This window comes from Dipodomys spectabilis, unplaced genomic scaffold (assembly GCF_019054845.1).
Source record: "Dipodomys spectabilis isolate Male_0828 unplaced genomic scaffold, ASM1905484v1 ptg000084l, whole genome shotgun sequence".
Classification (NCBI taxonomy): domain Eukaryota; kingdom Metazoa; phylum Chordata; class Mammalia; order Rodentia; family Heteromyidae; genus Dipodomys; species Dipodomys spectabilis.
Genome location: NW_024870761.1, coordinates 42,875 through 64,010, shown reverse-complemented (window position 1 = coordinate 64,010; position 21,136 = coordinate 42,875). Strand labels below are relative to the sequence as shown.

Sequence of the window (21,136 nt, the reverse complement as noted above, 5' to 3'; positions counted from 1 at the left end):
AATACATGGTGGTCTACTGGTAAAATTATCAACAAGAGTTTTCTAAGGAGTGAGGCATGAGTCATTAATTATGAACCATAACTACTTCTTCAAAAGTGTAAAGAAATAAGCCAAAGCCACCAGAAAAGACTCATGAAAAGACTCATAAATGGGTACTTAAGAGAAAACAAAAATGTTCTTAGTCAAACACTGGTAGATAGGATGGGTGGTGCCTCCATCACAGCTTGGCCTCAATCCTTAACCCACTGAGGAATGAGAGTGCCTTGGCCAGGCCTGCCTTCAGTTCTGACCCAGCAGCCTTAGAAGATTTGGGTTTATCCAACCTGGTCAGTTCTAGGACTAGAGACCCAGGGGTATCAATACTTACTCCATAGGACTCCCACAATGGAAGCTATTTGCACTTTGATCTCCCTGGGGCAAGGACACAAAATAACCTGCTTCTAGTCACAGATCACTCTCTGGGACAGTTTACTTTCTAATGAGTGAGACCAGCTTGGCTTAAAGATCTCTATCCCACCCCTCCCTACCCTACCCCAACCTCAGGCCTGGTAGAGGAAAACTTACGGAACTTACCATCTCCCAACTTTACTAGCAACAAGGTACTTGCACCTCACCCAGAAGTACCTTTTCCTTAGAGCTTTCTATAAGTTGCAGTATTCCCATAGCCCTTTTTCTGAAGAAAAAGGTACTCTTACAGGTTATTGGTGGCCATGGAGGAATGCTTGGCACAGACAACCTGCCTGGAGCCTCACTGAAAGAAGAGTGAAAGATTCTGGCAAAAAGAACCAGTGATTGATTTGGCCTCCAGTGAAAACAGAAGTGTTCACCCTCTTCCTGGCCATTGTAGGTTCTAAGCAATTGAGATTTCTGTTTCACTCATGTAAAGTAAACATACCCAACAGGCTAGATCCATCCATCCCTTATATCCTTACAACACCCTGTGGGCCTCAGACAGCTTTGACTGCTGGAAAAATGAACATGAGAATGGGTCATTGGGACAGGCCATGTCTCCCCTCCTCTCCTTGACTTGGAAGTACTGTGTCAAGCAGTTCTTGATACACTATGGGACTGGTCAGCTTCTCAGCCTCTCACTCCCTCAAACATCTAGAATCACTTCTGTACTTAAAGCTGCCAGACACCTTGAGAAACTACCCTGGCAACCAGGAACTTGCACTCATCCTGTGAGTGCTGCTTCATTGCCAACTGAACTCTAAACACAGGGATCAGTGTTCCTGATACTGTTTCTGGGGAATGTGACTGAAATCCCTCTGATGGGACATGAGACAAGAACCTGTGGTTGTCTGAAGGAGAAGTAGCATCTGGATCTAGTTTTCTTTCTCTTCAAACTGATTTTTTGCTAGTTGCATGCTTTTGAGAGATTGAAAACTATAAAACTGGGCCAGGAGGAAAAACAACAACATTGGCACTTGTCATCCTCCTCTTCAAAATAGCAGAAAAACCATGAATTTAATACTCCTCTTGAGCACCAGTCCTATATTGCTAAGATTAAATCCTTCTGTCCAAATTTATATTTCAAATACACTGAAAGAATAAAAAGGATTCTAAAGAAGAATAAGGGCTCAGGGTATAAAATGTATACTTCTTTATTTATACAAATAGGGTTTTAAAACAATCATATTTAAAAGAAATCTGCATTTTTACATTCACTGTCAGTGAGTTCCTGACAGAGAAGGCTGAGCATGATGATACATAGCAAGGTCCCACTGCAGGACAACAGAAGCTCAGGATAGCACCATTTATTTGAGAAGCAGTAGGCAGGCCCTGGCATTCCTGTTGCACTGCTAGCAATGGGAAATCTTAAACCTCTTCTTCCACAAGACTTCTTCAAATTCCCCCTGTTCATCAGCAGTGGCATCTTTGATTTGCTGGTACTTGGACACCGGGTCATTGATGTTGCTTTCAGCCTCAGTGAACTCCATCTCATGCATGCCCTCGCTTGTATACCAGTGCAAGAATGCCTTGTGTTGCAACATGGCACTGAACTGCTCTGAGGTGTGCTTGAAGGGTTCCTGGATGGCCGTGTTGTTGCCAATGAATGTGGCCAACATCGTGAGGCCATGTGTGGGAATGTCACACACAAGTGTCTTCACGTTGTTGGGGATCCATTCTGCAAAGTAGCTGCTGTTCTTGTTCTGCAAGTTGAGCATCTGCTCATCCACCTCCTTCATGGACATGCGGTCTCGGAAGATGGCAGCCGCTGTCAGGTAGAAGCCATGGCGGGGATCACAGGTGACCATCGTGTTCTTGGTGTAAACATCTGCTGGGTGAGCTTGGGCACTGAGAGAGCATTGTACTGCTGGCTGGCACGGCTTGTCAGGGGTGCAAGGCCAGGCATGAAGAAGCGCAGGCAGGGCAAGGACACCGTGTTCACAGCCAGCTTGCGCAGGTCTGCATTCAGCTGGGCAGGGAAGCGCAGGCAGGTGGTGACCTTGATCATGGTAGCCAACACCAGGTGGTTCAGGTCTCCATAGGTGGGCATGGGCAGCTTCAGGGTGCAAAAACAGATGTCATACAGGGCCTTGTTGTCAATGCAGAATGTTTCATCTACATTTTCCACCAACTGGTGGACAGACAAGATGGTGTTGTAGGGTTAGGTGAGGATGATAGGGTTAGGTGAATAAAGGCTCAGCCCAGCACCGGGAACTAGAGTGTCTGGATGTTAGGGAGGAGGGGTGCCCGTTAGCCATCTCCCATGGACTATGATGACATATCAAATATGAAGTTGTCTGGTCTGAAACTCTGGCCAAATGGTTCCAATCTCACTGAGTCTAAGGTGCCAGTGTCCAACATCTTGGGCAAGGGCATGACACTGAAGGTGTTCATGATGCTGTCTGGGAACTCCTCTCGGATCTTGTTGAGACTCAGGGTGCCCATGCCTGACCTGGTGCTACCTCCCAGGGAGTAGGCCAGCTAGAAACCCTGGAGACAGACACACCTTTCTGCTCACCACTTCCAGCACAGACTCCACCAGCTCGGTTCCCTCTGTGTAGTGGCCCTTGGCCCAGTTATTGCCTGCTCTGTTCTGGCCTATCAGACACAAAGACATGATGAGACACATACTCCAGGAATAATGACTTTGCTATATGCATTGTGAAGACTATAGGCTCCTCTGAGCAACTTTGGCTATTATTTTAGATACACTGGTGAAATAAAGGAAATGTTTTCTTTTTTGGGGTCTAGTCGTGGGCCTGAACTCTGGGCCTGGGCGCTGTCTCTCAGCTCTTCAGCTCAAGGCTAGTGCTCTACCACTTAAGCCACAGCACCACTTCTGGCTTTTTTTCCTGATTATATGGTGCTGAGGAATCGAACCCAGGGCCTCATGCATGCAAGGCAAGCACGGTACTGCTGAGCCACCTTCCTAGCCCCCAGGAAATGTTTTCAATGTATCTGGGACCGTACAAATCACCCAGGTTCTAAAGAAAGTAAAGACAATGTGGAGGAAGATACATTTTAACCCAAACCACGTACTTCTAAAAATGAACAGAGCCTGGTGATGGGAAGGGGTCTCAGTGGTAGAGTGCTTGCCTCACATGCACAAGGCCCTGGGATCGATTCCTCAACACCACATAAACAGAAAAAGCCAGAAGGGATGCTGTGGTTCAAGCGGTAGAGTGCTTGCCTTGTGCTGAAGAGCTGAGGTACAGTGCTCAGGCCCAGAGTTCAAGCCCCACGACCGACCAAAAAAAATGAACAGAGCCTGCCTCAATACTGGAAAAGTACTTACTTTCACAGGAGGAACAGGAGAACAGAATGGTCAGAGGGAAGCTAAGCTGCAGGCACTTGTCTGCACCTTGCTCAAACATAGCTGTGCTTTGATTTCTGGTGTCCTGAAATGGTTCCCTGTTATTGCCAGGTATTTGAAATGGCCAGCAGCACTGAAACCTTGTTGGAGGCGTTCCCTGCTCGCTGATCATTCCCTTCAGAGGCTGTTTGCAGACTGGTATTTATCTGTGCTGATTGAGTGGACAGGGACATGACACCTGTGGACTGAAATAGGTGGGTTAGGTGAGGATGATATCTAGATGAATAAAGGCTCAGCTCAGCTCTGGGAACTGGAGTGTCTGGATGTTAGGAAGGAGGGGTGCCTGTTAGCCATCTTCTATGGACCATGCTGACATACTAAATATGAAGTGTCTGGACTGAAACTCTATGGTTCCGATCCTACTAAGTCTAAGGTGCCAGGCTCTAGGTCCACCATGATGGCCCGAGGAACATATTTGTTGCCTGTGGGAACAAGAGTTGACTTGGGCCTATACTTGACAAGGAACTTAGGAGCAGAGCTTATGATTCTAAGTGGCTCTCAGCATTCATTATAGAAATTACAGCATTTCAGACATGGAAACAGAAAAGATATCTTGAGAATGAATCACCATGCAAGAGGCTTCAGCAACTTTAAGGACGTTTGCAGTTGTCTATTTCCATGCATTTTATTCCTTTGCTTTGGGCATGGTGGCTGAAATCTCAGCTACTCAGGAGGCAAAGATGAGCATCAGGCTTTGAGTCTAATGGGGCAAAAGAAAGATGACAACACCTTTTTTTTTGTTGTTGTTGTTCATGGTGGGGCTTGAACTCTGGGCCTGGGCACTGTCCCTCAGCTCTTCAGCTCAAGGCTAGCACCTCTATCACTTGAGCCACAGTCCAACTCTCAGTTTTCTGCGTTGTTTATTGTAGATAAGGGTCTCAGGGACTTTCCTGCCCAGGCTGGATTTGAACGATGATTCTCATTTCTCAGCCTCCTGAGTAGCTAGGATTATTGGTGTGAGTCATCATTGCCTATCAGCAAGAAGCTTTCTCTTTTTTGTTAATTTTATTTTTATTGTAAAGGTGCTGTATAGAGGAGTTACAGTTACATGAGTAAGGAAATGAGAACATTTATTGTCGAACATTGTTACCCACTCCTTTGTTGTTCTCCCACTATCCCTTCCCTTCCCCAATTAAAAGTAGCTAGGTGCAGAGCACCAGTGGCTCATGCCTATAATCTTAGCAACTCTGAAGTTGGAGATCATCACTGTTCAAAGCCAGCCTGGGCAGGAAAGTCTGTGAGACTCTTATCTCCAATAAACTAATAGAAAACCAGAAATGGCACTGTGGCTTAAGTGGTAGGGCTGCTTGTCTTGAACAGAAGAGTTGGGGCACAGTGCATAGGCCCAGAGTTTAAGTGCCACTGCCGACAAAAAAAACAAACAAACAAAACAAAAGAGCCAGGTGTGGCTCTTCAGCAAGTAGATGTAGGGGGAATTCAAGTATAATGCTTTCCTGGGGAAAATACATAAAATTCATATTTCTTGTGTTATAATGTTTCAATAATTGTTATCAAATAGCACATTTCCCTGTATTCAAATACTCAGAGCAACCTTGGGCAATTACTTGCAATTTGCCATTTAACCTGATTTTTCAAAAGGGATATCAGTTAAAATGATATAAACATGAGTTTGAGACTGCCCCCTTCCTAAACAATGACATGAAGAAAACTGGCCATCCTGCCTGATATACAGGATCTAATAAAGACACAACATAAAATACTGTTCATAACAGTGACACAATTCCACACAACGACTCTCAACCAAGGAACCACAAGATTAAAGTCTTATATCTTACTTAAGCAATATCAACACAAAATACCAAGGTGAGGACATCCCCAAATGTAGATCTATAAAACTCAAATACATTAAATAGCTCTGTCCTTTTGTTTGCACTTTTTCATTGGTTTATTACACAGGAAAACCAATTATCTACGATTCTGTTTGTATACAATGATGTAGAATGGAAACTCTTTATATAAAATTAAATGAATTTCACATTGACAGTTACAAAAACTGACAATCTACTCTGTAGACTTCAGTAAGGTTGTTTGTATTAGGAAAGACAATATATATCATTTAAAAGCAGTGTTTACAAATTATTATTGGGTTTTTCTACATCACAACAATGTTTTTTACTTTAAAAACCTTAAAAAGAATTTATTGTTGGCTAAGTATTCATATTCAAAATGCTGAAGTCCAGAACTGTTATAGATTTCAAGGTGAGACACTTTATTTATGCTTTATGATTTGGACTGTTCACATATATATTAGTGACTGAACATCCCTCTTTAAAATTTTAAAATTTTCAATTTCAAAATTTTTTTTTAGAAATTTAATCTGTATTTTAAAGAGGGCAATGCAACTGGGCTCTGGTTGCTGAAGGGTGAAATTCTAGCTACTCAAAAGTCTGAGATCTTACGATCGCAGATTGAAGCCAGCTGGGGCAGGAAATTGTGGGAGACTCTCATCTCCAAGAAACTACCTGAAATAGTTGGTGTCATGCCACCTCCTGCGGAGTCTGCATGAGATCGCGTTAGACAAAGAGCTTTAAGGAAGCATGCCTGCAGGAAGGGGGTGTTGGTTCAAGGCTTCCCATACACTTGGCTGCACCTTTATAGCCTCTACCTTTATTCTTACTATATTCTTCTTGGCTGTACATTCGTTGCTTTTATTCTCGTTTTGGCTATTTTTCTATTGATCCGTGAACAGAGCATGTTGTTTCCTTCCAGTCCAATAGAGATGACTTCTCTAAATAATAAAGACTAAGACCAAAGATTAAATGTGGGCGATGCCCCAATCAATCATCTGATGTGACGCTGCCTCCAAAAACTCCTACAACTTCACAAGCGGTTTTGCGGCTCACGCATAGTAAACATAAAAACTTAAAATTTGCAAATATGTTACAACAAGCAGAATTAATGAATTAAACTAAGCTAGAAGGAGTTATCCCAGAAGCCCAGAGAGTTCTAAAAAAAGAAACCCCTGATAATAAAAGGAAAAGAAAGATTGAAGAGATGAAGGACAATGCCTATGCCCAGAGTTGAAGCCCCATGACAAAAAAAAAAAAAAATCCAGGTGTGGCTAGTCAGCAAGTACAGGTAGGGGGAATTCAGTAAAAGGCTTTCCTGAGGAAATTCACAAGTGTATACTCAAAAATTAAAACAAAATATATGGTGGAGTGGCTCAGGTGGATACAGCACTTGACTTACAAGATTGAGGCCCCAAATTTGAACTACAATACCACCCTAAGAAAGGCAGGAACTCCTTCCTTGTCATTAGTATTCCCCAGGGACCTATTCTGCCACAGTATTGGAAGCCGGACAGGAGACACTCACTAGCTGCCTCATTGTAATATACCTCGATTCTCTGCAGCTGTAAGCTGCTGTCTACATAATAGTTGCCAGTGCAGTCAATGTTGTGCTCATCGCTTAGCATTTCCCCAAACTGAGATGGAACTAGAAGTGTATTATGGCCTAGAATGTTAACTGTCCAAACAATGGATTTTAAAATAACTATAAGAAACCCAAGTCCTGTTGACACAAATATTTTTGTAAAAAAATTAGATATTTTAAATTAAAAAAAGCACAAAAATTGATGGTATTTTAGTTTTGTTAATCTCTTTGCTATCTGGCTGAATAGAAGACATCTGGGTTCTCCTATGTTTATTCCATCTTACGGGATACCATATTCTGTTTGGATTCTATGATGAGAACCTGGCCTTATATGGACATGAAATTGCCAAAGCAGTAACTTGAAGACTCAGCTAGAAGGGTCTCCAGAACCCCAAGGGTCCTCAGATCATACACCGACAACCACTGATTTAGAAAACACCCAACTTAAGGGAACTGAGATAGGGCATGAAAACCCAGAGAAATTTGCATTAAGGTGGATGAACTGTTCTCAATTATCTAATACTCATCAGTTGACAAAAAGGGAATCCTCTGTATCTGTCAGCTCAAAGACACTGCACTCCTTTCATTCAAATCAGACCAAAAATGCATTAGTCTATTCCCAGGAAACTAAGTACAATGACTTGAGTCTCAGGTAAGACTAAGACATGCAAGGGATTTGAAACCACCCCAGCCTTGCTTAAAAAACCACACCCACCTGGGCCACACAAATTAGGGAAATTGGGGAAACTATCTGGGGGACTTGATTTCCAGGAGGTTAGGGACTACTATGGAGCCCCACCTACCTCAGCCTAGACATGACCACCACCACCTGCACCCTCCAACCCCATCCTCTTCCTCCTCATCCCCCTAAATTTGAGACTAGGATCCTAGGCCAGTGTCATGCTCCCCTTTGCGCCAATCTGGTTGCCACAGTGGCTTGCCTGTATGTACACGATCTCCCTCACGGTGTAGGGCTGGAAAGAGTTGGATGTGTGTCCTCAGCAGTGGTGTACACAGAGGAAAACAGGTAGGGCTGGGGAGCAGGAATCTGACACAGCCAACTCAGATCCCCATTTAAACGTCTGTTTGTTACGGGGCAGAGGAGATGGGGTGGACTTGATGGGCAGAGCCAGCAGGTGCTCCAACTCAGTCTGCCTATTGCTGGGTAATCAGAGATAGCTACCTGTTATCACTTAACCCTGGCATCCAGCTGTCAGCCTCAAGTCAATTAGCACAGCTGCCACTCTATTTGGAACCTCTTGCCACACTGCCATCCACCTCCCACCCTGACTCACAAGAGAGGCTGAACCCTGGGATCCAGGAAGCAAGAGGAGGGGCTTCCTCTACACAAGGTACTTGTGCCAGAAGCCAAGAACAAGCCTACCATCTATTTTTGATAGGAGGGCCTAGAACTGAAGGGGCACGTTCTGTTGGATTCCATGACTGATTTCCATTCTGGGAAGAGTCAGGGGCTTAGGGCCTTGCCTTCATACTCAGGTTTTCTTTTCTTTTCTCTTAAAAGCAGCTTGCTTTATTACTTAAGCCACAGGTCTACTACAGTCTACTTTTTGTTTCATTTGGCTTCTGCTCCAAGCGTGAGAACTCAGCTCCTGCTCTGTGTATGTGTGTGTGTGTGTGTGTGTGTGTGTGTGTGTGTGTGTGTGTTTGGCCGGAGTTAGGCACGTTGGTGTTAGGGCTTGAAATTAAGGCCTGGTGACTCTTTCTGAGATTTTTACTATTATTGAGATTAGGTGATTACCTAAATTTCTCTTATTTCAGAATATTGTGGAATAGTGATATTTAGTTGAAGTCACAAACATATTTTAACCTTCACAATGCAAATTGTCGTTATTATGGTCGATAAAGTTTGTGAATTCTATTAGCTTTGACAATACAATTCTATAAGCTTTGACAATACAATTATTTCTTCCAGGTGATATATACATTTCTTTCCTTTTGCTTACTGTAAGATGTTCTGTCTTTCACTCTCATTCCTCTCCTCTCTTTCTGAGGTTTTATTGATTTACTTAGTTAACTGAAGGGTAGATGGCTCTACTACTTGAGCCACAGCTAAACTTCTGCCTTTTTTAAGTGATTAATATGAGGCAAGAATTCCATGGGTAGTCCAGGGCAGTACAGAGAGGCTTGAAATCTGAGGATCAGAGTTCAAAGTCAGCCTGGGCAGGAAAGTCAATGAGCCTCTTAACTCCAGTCAACCTAATAGGTGGAAGATAGTAGAGCTGTAGCCTTGAGCAAAACACTTCAATTTTAAGTCCCTCGACTGAACACACTGAAGCAAGTTTCATGGACTTTCCTGTCCAGTATGGCTTTGAACCATGACCTACAGATTTCTGTTTCCTTAGCATTCAGAATTATAAGTGTGAGTCAACATTTACAAATCTTTAATTACCTCTTCTTTCACCTTTTCAGTTATTTATTATTTCTTTCTTTTTGGCATTTGTTATTAGGCACTAACTATTATGCTGTTTTTTTGTTTCCCTTGAAACTACCATGACCTACAACTTTGACCACAGGTAAACTACAGACTGTTTTTCTTTTTTGCAGCTCTTTTTCTAGGGCTTAAACTCAGGTCACAGTGACTGAGGTTCTATTTTTTTTTAATTGAGTGGTGGTTCTTAGGTCTTGAAATTAAGTCCTGATGACTTTCCTTGAGGTTTATTTATTTTTACCTTAATAGTAGCTGGTTTCACTACTTGGGCCACAGCTCAACTTTTGCATTTTTTTGTGGTTAATAGGGGATTAGAATATCAACAGAAAGTCAAGAGCATTACAGAAAGGACTGAAATCTGAGAATCATGTTTCAATGCCAGTCTTGGGCAAGAAAATCAATGAGACAATTATCTCTAATAACCACCGAGAGGTTGGAAGAAGTAGACCTGTAGCCATGAGCAAAACATAGCAAGTTCAAGCCCCCATACTGAACACAGTAAAATATGTCTCCTGTACTTTCCTGCCTGGGCTGGCTTTGAACCAAAGTCCTCAGTTTTCAGTAATCTGAGCAGGTAGAATTACAGTTTTGATTTAGAAGGCCTTAATATGCTCCTTTTCCACCTTTTCATTTATTTGATTGTCCCTTCCCCCTTTTTCAAAGTTCATGTCCTTTATTATTAGGACCTACTCATTTATGCTCAGTATTTAATTAATTAATTTATTGATATTGTCAGTTGTGGGGCTTGAACTCAATGCCTAGGAACTGTCCATCAGGGACACAGCAGGCACACTACTATTTTCAGACATAGTGCCACTTCTACTTAGTTGGAAAAAACAGTCACCAGGGGACCTTTTAGCCGAGGCTGGCTTCCAAATGTGATTCTCAGATCTAAGCTTCCTGAGTAGCAAGGATTACAGGCATGAGCCAGAGGCACCTGGCTTGTTTTTTTTAGATCAAAACTAGCAGGCTCTACATTTAGGCCACACTACTTCACTGTCCATGAGATTTTTGGCCTTTTGTTTTTTGCTCAAAGCTAGCAGGAACAAAAACTCAACTCCTGAGGTCTTTTTTTTTTTTGGGGGGGGAGGCTTGAATTCAAGGCCTAGTGACTCTCGCTGAGGGTTGTTTTGTTTTGTGTTGGGTATTTTGTTTTTCATTTCAAAGCTAGCAGGCTCTACTACTTGAGCCTCAGCTCAACTTCCGCCTCTATTTTTCTTTTAGTGGTTAATAGTAAATAAGAGTCCCATGGGAACCAAGGCACTACACAGTATCCTAAAATCTAAGGATTACAGATTAAAGCCAGCCTGGGCTAGAAAGTCCATCAGTCTCATCTCCAATTAAGCACATGATACAGGAAGTAGTATTTTTAAACTTGAGTAAAAACCCTCAAGTTCAAGCCCATGTCTGGCACACTCAAAAAGAAGTTAGTTGGACTTTCCTGCCCAGGCTGGATTCGAACTGTGATCTTTACATTTCAGCTTGGATTAAAGATATGAGTCTATATTATAAAAAACTAATTGGCTCTTTTCTTCTTCAAATACATTTATTTATTTGTTGGTTCTCTGTCTTGTTTTTAGGGCCTCACCAATCCTGCTGAAGGATAGAATGCTCTAAAACTTTAGTAACAGTTGCAATTTGGTTCATTTTTTAGTTTTGGTGGTTAGTAGGAGGTAAGTATAGACACTCCCACAAGGTCCTGACTTATACTGATTGCGGTTCATTGTCAGGGGACAAGGAAAGTTCATGAGACTCTTATCTCAAATTAACCTCCAAAAGATTGGAAATGGTCAAGCAAAAACTTGTAGATCATATCCCAGAAAGGATCACACACACACTCATACACACACACACACACACACACACACACACACAAAATGGGCTTTTTACACACACACACACACACACACACACACACACACAATGGTCTTTATGGGCTTTCCTGTCCTGGTTGACTTGGAATAGTAATGCTCAATTTCAGTGTTTTGAGTAGCTAGAATTTCAAGTGTGAGCCACCAGTTTCTTGTTAATTTTTATCATTTTTAAGACTCTTTGTGCTCTCTTGCACTTTTAAAAAAAATTTATTTTGTGGTTGTCTTAGTGCTAGATCTGTTTTTCACTTACCTTTTTTAAAACTTTTTTTCTTAGCTTTTTTTATGCTCAAGGTTGCTGCTCTACCACTTCAGCCACAGTTCCACTTCTTTTTGCTGATTAGTTGGGAATAGGAGGCTCATTGATTTTCCTGCCCAGGCTGGCTGTGAACCACAGTCCTCAGGTTTGAGGATACTGTGTAGTGCCCTTGGCTTCCTGTGGGAAACTTCTGTCCTATTTACCACCAAAAGATAAAGAGTGTGGGGCAGAAGTTGATCTGTGGTTCAAATAAGAGAGCCTGCTAGCTTTGAATTAAAAAAAAATACTTGGAAGTCTAATTCTGGTACTAATTGTACACTATTCAAACAAAACAAAACAAAAAAACAAAAACAACTTATGCACAGTGACCAGGTAATAAGGATTCCTAACTGATAACCTGAACTCATTTCCCAAAGCCTTTTTTAGATATATATGGTCATTTGTGTCAGCTGAGGAGAGATTAAAGAACAAGGCTTTACAGGCCAGTTACTCAGGACTTGGAAATCAGGATCCATTGGCAAAGCTTTTCAGAAAATGACTAAAAACTCACTCTTCACAATTCCAAATGGTTCTTCCCTCTGTGCAAGGGAAAGAGGGATGAGAAGGAAGAAATATGGGAACTAAGAACCCTCAAACAAGGTAAGTTATGTTAACTTTATTAGATAAAGTAAAACATAGGTGTACGGTGTGCAATCCAGAAAAGGACATGTCACCTCTGTGTGGATCCCAGTTAATTTAGTTAATCGATGGTAAGGAGTAAAACCCACTATTGTATTTATAGAAAGGAGCTACATGGCAGGCAAGTCAGTTCACTAACCTCAAGGATTTTGAACATAAAGGAGTGAAAGTGTTTGACTCTGTTTGGGTAACAGGAAGGAACAGAGCTGAGGAGGACTGAGATGTGCAGACATTCCCCAAGAAAGATCTCACTGACATCAAGTCTTCAGATGCATGCTGGTTGCCAGTGGCTTATGCCTGTAATCCTACTCAGAAGGCTTAGATCTGAGGATTGTGGTGTGAAGCCATCTGGGATAAGAAAGTTTGTAAGGCCTTTATGTTTTACAACTCAAGAATATTCATATTTGTTGCTAATTGCAACCCAAGGCAGTGCAATAGGATACCAAGCTGAAGAAAATTAGAAAATACACGGACAGGTGTAGAGAAAAAGAAAAAAAAATCAATGAGGACCTGGGGTCCCAAGGCTTACTGGCACTTGGGCCCCAGGTCATACAAGCAATCATATTTATTTGGATTCACACTGGGAAGGTTACCATGGATACATGCAAAAATGAAGCTTCTATATGGCAATCAGAGCCACCACAGTGAGTGAGAAACACTGGTTCCCTTTTTGTTTTGAGAAAGGAGAATGCAACCTAGAGAAAATCCAGACATTTGGTCTATTTTATCTAGCTTCCTAGGTTAAGTTGTCAATTCTTTTACCTCCCAGGCTTCAAGGCCTTTAAAGCACTATGGAAGGGGGCAATAGCTTAACACTCTCCAGAGCTGTGCTTTTTTTTTAATTGTGAAAATACCATACAGAGGAGTTACAATTACATTGACAAGATAGTGAGTACATTTCTTATCAAGCATTGTTGCCTCCTCCTTTGTTTCCCCTTACCATCCCTTCCCCTCTCAACCCCCCTACCTTCCCCCCACCCCCTACCGAAGTTGTAAAGTTCATTTTTCAACATAACATCTTATACATTTCATTGTTTTAATGGGGTCACCTGTAACCTTATTTATATATTTATTTCTTTTTTTTTTTTTTATTGTGAAAATACCATACAGAGGAGTTACAATTGCATGGGCAAGATAATGAGTACATTTCTTATCAAGCATTGCTGCCTCCTCCTTGGTTTTCCCTTCCTATCCCTTCCCATCTCCCATCCCTCCCCATGTCGTGCCCCCCACCCCTCCCTCCAGCTCTTCCTACCCCCCCCCCAAAGTTGTAAATTTCGCTTTTCGACATAACGTGTTGTACATCTCATTCTTGCAATGGGTCCACCAGTATCCCTATTTAAACAATTTGTTTTTTTTTCCTTCCTTTCCACAAATTATACCAACATCAACTACAGTGAAAGCAGGGCTAATTCCATGGGGAGGTACATACAAAGCAACAAAGAAATCATTTTATAAATATTTTGGAAACAATCTCAAGAAAGAAAAAAAAAACATTTGAATCCTTATCTTGGGGTTCATTTCACGTAACATCAACTTGTCTGACAGTTTCTGTTTGTCTCAGACATATACTAGTTATTTCAAATAAGGGAAACCATGGGACTTATATTTCTTTGGGCCTGGCTTACTTCACAGAGCTGTGTTTTAACCTTTGCATAGTCAGCTCTCAGCTTTCTGAGTACTATTCAGGTGATGTTCCAACCTCTCAAACCTTTTCCAGGTTCAACAGCTCAGCTTGAGTCTCCTACACCTATTAATATTAATAGTATGGATTACAAACAGTAAAAAGAGAAAAATAACATTATACATTTAAACAGAAATAACTGACTTCATTCATTTATACAGGACAAAAAATTTAGCACTGCTGTTTAAGTCACTAATAACACTTTTTTAAGATATACTTTCATGGCTTTCATAAAACTTCCTATATACTCCTTAGAGTGTCTTTTTACCTCCCATTTTTATTTATTGCATTTGCATAGTAGTATATCATCCTTAAAATCATATCACCTCATAATTAAAGTTTATCTTGTAAGTAAATACTTGTGAGACTTCAATAAAATATCAAAAAAGCTGAAAGTGGAGCTGTGGCTTAAGAGCTATAGTACAAGCCTTGAGCAAAAGAGGCTCAGGGGCACTGTCCAGACCCAAAGTGGAATCTCTAGTGTCCACACATACACCCCCCCACCCCAGACCCCACACACAATCAGATGATAATGTCTATGAAGTTCTTCCTTAGCATGATCTTGGTGATGCATTTGTGGTAGTAGACAGCAGAGTCGCTGTAGTATAACACGTGTCTAAGACCTGGCATTAGCAAAGGCTATCATGTAACATATCCAACATAATGTCCAGCTCTCTTGATGGTAGATCTGCACATCTTGGGACTTGATGGGACCCATGTACTCTTCAACTAGCTTTCCCATCCTCTGTGCCACCTGCTGCAATGATTCATTATCCACACCAAATATGCTTTCATAACCTTTCCCTAATTATCTGAATACTGGATGCCAGAGATGTCACGGAGACACTCTGTGGCTATTCCCCTCCCTGACAGTCCATTTTACCTCCTATGCTCTCCTCACAGATGTGGGCAATGGTCTCTGAGAGACTTCATGCCTGATCTTGGAGAGATTTAGTTTTATTGTATCCATAAGCTGTGGGAAATCATGCAGTGAAGGGTCCAGGTTAGGAATATAGCTCCTCCTTCTGGAGGTTTTCCTGTATGTTCTCTTGGCCATTGAACAGAAGTGGGGACTCTGAAAGGGAACTTATATGGTGTTCTCTGTCTGTCTTGGTCCATATAACATAGAACCACTTTCCCATCCCTTTAATGATTTATACATGCTCCATGTGATTTGTGCTGCACTGCTCTCAATGTAGTAACAACGTAGAGGACACAACTGGATGTTGTGTGGATAGCTGTCAGTACTTGGGCATGAGTCCCCTTCCAGGCAGGGCCCATAACTCCATGCTGGGAAAGTGAGAGGAAGATTAGCTGGCTTATATCTGTGTAATCTGAATGACCCCAGGAGGCATTGAGGCCTCCTCTTCATGCCCATGGCCCCTCAGCATATTGATAAAGAATGACACACCATGCCCAATCATCACCAAAATGCTCACCTGGTCCTGGGCATTATCACCACCGTCTCACCCACTTCTAGCAAATTCTCTTTTTCAAGGCCTTGCCAATCCTCCTCCTTGCATTCTCAGTTAAAATACTGCTGTCCATGAATAAAGAGCAGAAGACAAGGAAGCAGGTACCCTAGGGAAAGTAAATACTGGACCTCTTCCATGGTGAGAAGATAATGCAACCTGCAACTATAGAATCGCGAAGGAGTTAAGATGGTTGTGCACACAGTTTGTGCAGAAAAAATGCCAGACCTAGTATGCCCTGTTCAGAGTTTCAGTCCATAATCGTCTCTAACAAGGACATCTCAGGTACAGATAAACCAAGTTCATAGTGTCTTTCCTTCTTTTATTCTGTGCCTTTCTGGGGCTTGCACTCAGGAAATGGATACTATCCCTGTAGTTTATGTTTTTCCCCTCAAGGCTACTGCTTTACCACTGGAGCCACAACTCTACTTCTAGGTTTTTTTGTACATAATTGGAGATAAAAGTCGTACAGGCTTTCCTACCCAAGTTGGCTTCAATCACTAATCCTCAGCCTCATGAATAGCTAGGATTACAGACTTGGCCACTGAGCCTGGCAGCAATACTCTTCCTTTTTTATTTCCTTTTCTTTATTTTTTTTGTAAGTTATGGGCCTGAATTCTGGGCTTGGGCACTGTCCCTCATCTCTTCAGATCAAGGCTAGTGCTCTACCACTTGAGCCACAGTGTGCCTTCCAGCTTTCTTTCTGCTTATATGGTACTGAAGAATTGAATTCAGGGCCTCATGAATGCAAGGAAAGCACTCTACCATTGAGCCACCTTCACAGACTCATCTTTCCTTTTCTTAAAAAAAATATTATTAGGAATATGATGTTCAGAGGGGTAACAGTTAAGTCAGTTAAATTAAACAGTTGTCAGGTAATGAATACATTTTTGGGGGACAATTACACCCCTTCCCTTGCTCTCAGTTTATCCCTTCCACTGTGGCTTTTTTGTGGTTAACTGGAGGTAAGAGTCTTCCAGACTTTGCTGCCCAGGGTGACTTTGAACCACAATCCTCAGACATCAGTCTGCTGATGAGCTAGGATTAGAGGCTTGAACTTTAAAGTCAGGATGACTGTTCTGAAGATTGTTCTATATTGCCTATGGGCTGTGGGCCTGAATGGACTTAGGCAATGAATGCCAGGCAGGTCTGTCATCCGGAAGCATGTGTCCTACGTAAGCCTGACTGGCTCTCAGAACAGATAGGTGATGCTTTCAGAGCAATAACCAGTGTGTACTAGCTCAACAGAAGTCCTCACTATATTTATCTCATTCAACAACTACTGGGTTGCTTATATTATCAACACTTTTTTTCTTAAGAACATTTGTATTGTAAGATTGAAGTAACTACAGATTTGTAATGGCCTAGGAATATATGTGTGTTATCAGATTTAATATCCAAACTACATAACTGCTCCGAATCGTTTTATTTATCTTAAAGTAGTTCTTGAATAATACTCTTTATTAGTAATGATATTATTAATATAAGTATTAAAGTTCTCCAAACAAGTTTCTCTTATTAGATGAATTCTTACAGTGACATTGATATTACTTTCTTTTTTGGGGGGGGGGTCCAGTCGTGGGGCCTGAACTCTGGGACTGGGCGCTGTCCCTCAGCTCTTCAGCTCAAGGCTAGTGCTCTACCACTTGAGCCATAGCGCCACTTCCAGCTTTTTTCTTATGTGGTGCTGAGGAACCGAACCCAGGGCCGCGAGCATGCAAGGCAAGTGCTCTACCACTGAGCCACCTTCCCAGCCCCAAAGATTCTTTTTTTTTTTTTTTTGGTTGGCCGTGGGGCTTGAACTCTGGGCCTGGGCGCTGTACCTCAGCTCTTCAGCTCAAGGCGAGCGCTCTACCATTTGAGCTACAGCGCCACTTCTTACAGTGACATTGAAAGCATCTTCTGGAGCAGCAATGGAAAAGATACTTGGTGAATACTAAGAATGAGGGATGAGAAGTGTGAAAAACAGAACTAAGAGACTTACAAGTGTGACTGGGAAACATCTTCCACAGAGCAGAATCCCAGACTTTTGAAGGTGAGTCGGTCTGAGAATAGGTCTTCAACCAGTTCACGTGACCACATGGGTGAGTCTCAATGTTGCCACATAGATATTATTTTGATTCCTATATGAAACACTCATGTTTGATGGGCTTTCACAACACCAGATTTATGAAAGTTTGCTGTCTTCTTTCCTTCAATATTACTTCACACTTCACTATTGAGTGCATTTTTTTCTTTTAAAACATGAAAACTCAACACCATCTTTTGGACTGAGGTGTTTCCTGTCTCCCTAAAAATAGCTCTGTTATTTAAGAGGCTTCCTGACAGGTTCCAGTGCCTCACTTCTTTAATACTAGCTACTCATGAGGCTGGGATTTGAAGATCATAGTTGAAGCCTGCCATGGTAGGAGAGTCCATCAGAATCTCATCTCCAATCAATTACCAAAAAAGCCAGAAGTGGAGCTGTGGATGAAGTGGTAGAGCAGCAAAAAAGGCATAAGGGCAGGTTGCACTCAGCCTCAGCCTGAGCCTCAGCCCAGCCTTCAGGCACACACACACACACACACACACACACACACACACACACACACACACACACGTGTCTTGTCCATGGGGTCCCATGAAATCGTTGGAGACCTGTCTTCAAATGGACTCACCCTTATATTCACGCCATTAATGTGGAAATTGGCTCTCAGTCACCTATAGATCTATTGGTTCAGGTTGTGTATTTTGCATCCCACTTCCTCTGCTTGTTTTCTGAGGTGAGTTTTGTAGCTCAAAACAGTTGTCCATACACTTCAAGATGCTGCTTATGGTCTCAGGGCCTGCATTCACACTCCAAATGGAAAAATAAAATATAACCTGAGACCGTCTGCTTACTTTGAGGACCATCTATTCAGGCAAGGGCAGCTCCCTATGAATGGCATACTGGAAGCCAGGATCAGGGTGTTCAAACAGACAGAAGCGAGGTGTGGAGGGCTTGAGTTGTTCTGAGGAAAAGCAGAGAATGGAGGAAGACAGAGAAACTGGGAAAAGACAATCTACCTTCCCATGTTTCCTTGCAGTTCCTGATCCATAGTACAACCTTTGCTAATTGTTCTGCTCTGTGTGTGTGTGTGTGTGTGTGTGTGTGTGTGTGTCTCCGTGAATGTTTGCATGTACACAGTAGTTCTGGGCCTTGAATTCAAGGGCTGGGCACTGGGATGTCAGGATGAATGTGAGCAAGTATATCATATGCGTGTGTGGAAGTAACTCCATCAAACCTCTCAGTGTGTGCAACTAGTATATACTAATGAAAGTGAAAAAATGATTAAGCAATGCTCAAACTCCTTCCTAAGCTATTTAGAGATAACTTTAAAAAGTATGAGAAAGCATTGTTGGTAGGGGATATGAAAACAGCTGTAGTTAAAACTATGGGATTATTCAAGGCAGGTCCTAGTGGCTCATACTTGTACTCCTAGATGCTCAGGAAGCTGAGAACTAAGGATCATTATTTGAAACCTGCCTAAGCTGGAAAGTTATGACACTCTATATAAGATATACTACTCAGAAAATGCTCAAAGTGGTGCTCTGGGACTCAAGCAGTAGAGTGCCCTAAATTCAAACCACAGGACTGGCAGAAAAAAAAGAAATAGTCCAAACTTAAGATGTCTAGGGAGTTTTAGAATAACTGTCCTATAAAAACAAATTACTATATCTTGGGGTTCATTTGTTGTTTTTGTTTTAGATTTATTATGTAAGTGTTTGGTTTCCTTTGTATATTCTTCCCCCTGTGGTATATCCCCTGTTGTCACTGTACTTGACTTTGATACCCTGCATCTTGTAGATACATTTTTCTAATTTGGGGAGGGGAAGGGAAATAACAAAATGCTAAAACAAGGACACAGGATGACCCGTTGCAACAATGACACCCATAAGACAGTATGTTGGAAATGAACTTTACAACTTCGGGTGGGGAGGGGAGGAGTGTGGGAGGTGGGGGAGGTAAGGGATAGTGGAAGAAAAACAAGGGAAGGGGTAACAATGCTTGACCAGAAATGTACTCATTGCCTTATTTATGTAACTCTAACCCCTCTATAGACTCTTTACAATAAAATAAAATTTAAAAAATGAAAAATAACTAGTTACAGCTAAAGTAGGAAAGGAAAAAAAACCTTTCACCCACTGGCCTGTGGCAACAGTAATTAGAAATACACAGTCAGTACAAATAAATTGCAATCCCCCTACAGATTCATGCCTATGGCTACTTCACCTTCTTTGTCCCCAGGGGAAAGTCAGGAGAAATCAGTACAAGCTTCCCATCCTGTGACAGTCTACTCAATACCTGTACCAAGATTGTCATCTGTAGGATATCAGATGGAAAAAGTCAACATTCCTTCCAAAAGGGTCTCAAATGAGCCTTATAAACCATAGCCTCCTACTGTCCTGATTTAAATCTTATTTCCCTTCCCAAGCTACAAATACATATTAACTTGTGGAGGCCTCTTGAGAGATGGACAAAGACTTATAAAATATATACTATATTTCACACCTGTAGAAAACTAAAACTAGATCCTTATATAGCACCCTGCAACAGAATCAACTCCAAATGGATCAAAGACCTTGGAGTCAAAGGAGATAGCCTGAAACCATTACAGGAAGGAAGAGGAAAACCTCTAGGTCTCCTTGGCACATGCCGAAAATTTCTTAATAAAGGCCAAGAAACACATAAAATCATAGAAAAGTTGGACAAATGGGATTGCATGAAACTGCAGAGCTTCTGCATGGCAAAGGACATAGCTAGCAAGATCAATAGAAAGCCCAAGTACTGGGAGAAGATCTTCACTAGCCATACAATGGACAAGGGTCTCATATCTAAAATATATTTAGAACTCAAAAAATTAAATTCCCCAAAAACAAATCCTCAAAGAAACAACTGCCCCATGAATAAGTGGGCTAAAGACTTAAAGAGAAAGGTCTCTGAAGAGGAAATAGGAATGGCCAATAGACACATGAAGAATAAAAATGAAAATCAAGACAATGTTGAGATTCCACCTCACCCCAGTTAGAATGGCTATAATCAAGAACTCTAATAATAACAGATGATGGAGGGGATGTGGTCAAAAAGGAACCTTACTGCATTGTTGGTGGGAGTGTAAACTTGTTCATCCCCTTTGGAAAGCAGTATGGATATTCTTCAATAGACTCCACATAGAGCTTCCCTATGACCCAGAAATCCCACTTTTGAGCATTTACCCAAATGATCGCAAACAAGGCTATATTAAAGCTACCAGCACAATTGTTTATTGCAGCATTATTTACCATAGCTAGGATATGGAACCAACCCAGGTGTCCCTCAGTAGATAAATGGATCAAGAAAATGTGACATATATATGTATATATACATATACATGTATATATATATATATATATATATATTTATACACACACACACACACACACACACACGTACACAATGGAATTCTATGCCTCCATTAGAATTACATCACCCCACTTGTTAGGAAATA

The 21,136-nt window shown here is 41.7% G+C and overlaps 1 pseudogene; it reads right to left on the bottom strand.

Annotated features, from left to right (window-relative positions):
* Positions 1-825: 825 nt before the first annotated feature.
* LOC122111011 lies at positions 826-8,190 on the bottom strand (annotated as a pseudogene).
* Positions 8,191-21,136: the final 12,946 nt, after the last annotated feature.